At 45.6% G+C, this 3754-nt stretch overlaps 1 protein-coding gene across 3 annotated transcripts in view; it reads left to right on the top strand.

Annotated features, from left to right (window-relative positions):
* The window catches only part of TP63 (tumor protein p63), a 121414-nt gene that overhangs the window by 104562 nt on the left and 13098 nt on the right, over window positions 1–3754 (top strand). The gene's annotated exons all lie outside the window — the stretch shown is intronic.

Raw genomic sequence — 3754 nt, 5'->3', positions numbered from 1 at the left:
CCGTCTTCCCTGCACCTCCGCCTTGCCCCCTCCTCACCTCCCCCTCCCCCCCCCTCTCCCCCCTCCCTCCCCTCCCCTCCTCTCTCCTGTTAGTTGCTTTGGTTTGGCTTTTATTATTCCCTATTATTCCCATATTATTATGACCAGAAATGTTGGTCAGTGGCTCAGCCATCACACCCACCAATTCTTCTAGGCCCCAGAGACAAAGTTCATGTGGGACAGATGACTTAGATTCATCAAAACCATGGGTGCTCTCTTACTCTCTCCTTAAATTCATCTTAAGATGATTCTGTTTAAGTAAGAAACCCAGGCTTGAGAAAAGTCTTCAGCACCCAGGTGAAAACACCTTGGATTTACTTAAATATTCTTCAAGAAAATGTGCAGTTTTATTCTTTCTCACATAATTTTACTTATCCATTCATTCTTTTTAACCCCCCGCCCCCCAATCCAGTGGCCTGTCTCCATTTTCGATCTCAGAGTCTCAAGGACTTGTCCTTTAAAGCAGCCGTGTAAATGAAACTCTCCGTTCCTCTGACTGGTCTTTGCTCCTGTAAGGGTTAATTGGTGATTGATCCCTAGCCAAAGGTCGATGCCAAAGCTGCTCTGCTCACCTAGAGGCATTGCACCCGTCTGCATTTCCTACGCGTTTTTCGCTTCCTCCCGGAGCTGACTGGGTGCTCTGGGCCTGACTGCGAAGGAGCTGGAGGACACCCTGGACAGCGCAGGGCCGTAGCGAGCTCACAAGCTCCTTCTCCTTCTGTCATCTTCCTTTTACAATCACTTCATCATCCTTCCCAAATCCCTCTCAGGTAGGTCTGTGCTTTGTCCTTTTCATTCTTGATCTTCGCCAAGGTTGCGAATGTGACCTTCTGCTGAAGACTTGGGAAAGTCAAAATAGGCTTAGTAAAAATGAGCGGAAATGTTTGGGATGAAGCCTTTAGAAAGAAAGTCACGGCAGCCTCTCAGTGGGTGCCACAGAGAGACTGGGGAACAGCCAAGCCCAGGCAAGGGCAGGCTGCGTTGGGCAAAATATGAAGTATTTTAGGGTCTTGTGTGGAGCTCCAGCTTTTTCTTTCTTTGTTTCTTGCTGCCTCCCCCGTCCCCCCATCGCAAACTCTCAGCCCTCAGTGGGTCTCCCTTCCCTGTCCTCCTCAGATGCACACTGTGAGCGTGTTCTCACCACCTTCCCGTTTATCGATATTGCTCTCAGGGAAGGATCACACAAACTCAATCATACTCAGGTGTCAATGGATCATGAGGTTTTATAAGTTACTCTCCTGTGACAATGAGGTAACTTTTGCAGAGATCAAGAGGTCGTGTCCAAGTGACCACTGGCTGGTTGTAGACTTTCAGCATCAGTCAAACCAAATGGTAGTGAAGGTGCAGGGGTGTGCGTGTGTGCGTGTGCATGTGTGTGTGTGTGTGTTTCACATGAAGGTCCTCTGAAGTCCCTGAAATCTTACCTGCAAACATAGAAAGCTCACTTCATATTATTTTCCTTTTCTTCCTCTCCCTAATTCTATCATTGTTCCTTCTATTATTCATTTCCCTCCTTTCTCCTTCCATCCCATTTTCCTCCTCTTTGCTTCCTTCTTTCGTTCCTTCAGTTTCCTTCTTTTTTTTCTTCTCTTCCCTCTTTTCTCCTTCCCTTCCCTCCCTCCTCATTCCTTTGCTTTCTCTTTTTCTTCTCTTCCACTTCTTTTTCTTCTTTTTCTCCTTCCCTACATGCTTCCCTGCATCCTTTTTCATTCCCTTCCTTCCCTTCTTCATTCTTTTCCTCTTTTCTTCCCTCCCTCCCTTCATTCCTCCCTCTCCTTGACTTCCTTCCTCCTTTCTTACATTCCAAACTTCCCTCCATCCTCCCCTTTACACCCTCCTTTCATGCTTTCTTGCCCTTTGCTTCTTCCCCTACCTCCTTGCTTCTGTCAGAATACTGATGCCAGTCAACGCTTGTTCTTTCAGCTAGAAGGGCTCCCCCATCCAGCTCCATGTTTCTACCCCATCCATTCACAAAAAGTCCAAGGGGTAAAATGATTAAAATTCCCAGTGTCCTCTCATTCACCTTCCCCAATTGTGTTCCACCCTCCCCAATCCTCACCCCAAGGAAACAGATCTCTTATTTTCTTGCATTCTTCTAGAACCTGCAGTACTTGGGCCACCTGACCCACCTTCCTTTAGGCCACTTTGGCCTGATTCCCAATCCACAAGAATTCTGAGCCCCAAAGTCAGTCACTGGGTTTGCCCAATAATTGGTGATTGCTCCCTTCCTGACTTTCCTGTCCATTTACCTCAGTTGGACTCCTATTGCAACATATAAAGTAATCAGAATGCTGCTACTATATCTGACCTTGCCACTTCAAGAATAAGGCAGCCCTTTCTTACCTACCCCTCCCCCCCTTCCTCCAGCTGTGCCACACTGCCTCACTGCTTCCCTCTTTCCCTTCCCCCCTCCCCCTTGAAATCTTTCTTTTCTATATTAACGGTGACACATGCAGGATTCCTGGTTTGCTTTATCATTTAAACATGCTTCTTCTGATTTAAAACAAAAAAAAAATGACAGCTTCTAAACATTTTCCCAATCCCCATTCACTGTTTCACCTACATGTTCTCCTTCCTGAATTCCCTGCGTGGACTTTTATGGCATTACAGGAATGTATGTGCTAAAGGTTTATGCCACCTCTGGTCATTCTTTCCTGTTACTTCTTCCCTGTGGAATTGCCACTATCATCTGCCCTCTGTCTTCCATGCTCTGCCTCAGGTACATGGGTGTTAATAAGAAACATTGATATAATTGACTCCCATTCTTCAAGTCAGGGGTCTTTCCAGCAGCATTCCTCTAGTCCTTGCAGTGACAGAGAGGTGTGACCACATGGACCGATTCCATATTCCAGGTATTGGGGTCTCCTTTTCTTTATTCTTTATTCTAAGGTGATCTGTTTCTGAGCTACTGGTCCTACAGAAAGTTTCCTTTGACTCTTGTTAGTATTACCTGCCCCCATTCCTCCTCTCACCAAGCAGGGGGGATATGATGTTAGTGGGCTATTCCCAGAATCTGTTGATTGTGAGTTTTTCCAATGTCACGTATATATGACAAAGAGAAAATACCTAGAACATCAGCTCACAGATACCTAGGCATGAGTCAAATCCAGATCTTCCTGGCTCCAAGGCAGTTCTCCTAGCCATAAAGCCAATTTGTTTCTCAGTCCCCTTGGGAACCTTTTCAGCTATAAACATGGTTGTATACATGGATATGGGCAAAGATGTCAAGGTCGATGAACTTGGAAGAGAGAAAGATGCATCTTTATTTTTCACTAATCTCCAGCTAAAATTTGGCATTCTTTCAATTCTGAATAAGTGATTCGAGTATCTTTGCCAAGAAAACACCACGGACAAGGCCATGGCATCGTGAAGAGTCAGATGTGACTGATCAAAAATGACAAATCTGAGAAGAGACCCATAGGCTTTACCAAACTGCCCAAGGGATCCACTGAAAAAAAAGAAGATTCAAAGCACCTGCTCCAGATAGGACTCCCTTTCAAATCCCAGTGGGAACTAAAAGTTATCATGAAATTTCTAGTTCAAAGAGCAAGAAAATCCAAACAACCCTCCATCACTCTTGCTATTGCCTGACAACCTATTCGATGTGTGGTACTATGGGAACAGTGCTGGGTTCAAATCTTGACTGCCAGACTACTTACCTGTGTGTTCTTCCCTTTCCTTACCTAGAGAATGAGAAGGTGGACTAGGGAACCTC

Source organism: Petaurus breviceps, unplaced genomic scaffold (genome assembly GCF_028583685.1).
Source record: "Petaurus breviceps papuanus isolate PSGF00001 unplaced genomic scaffold, PetGlider_PUasm1.0 173, whole genome shotgun sequence".
NCBI classification, from domain to species: domain Eukaryota; kingdom Metazoa; phylum Chordata; class Mammalia; order Diprotodontia; family Petauridae; genus Petaurus; species Petaurus breviceps.
The sequence above is the reverse complement of the archived record's forward strand: the minus strand, read 5'-3'. Positions and strand labels throughout refer to the sequence as shown.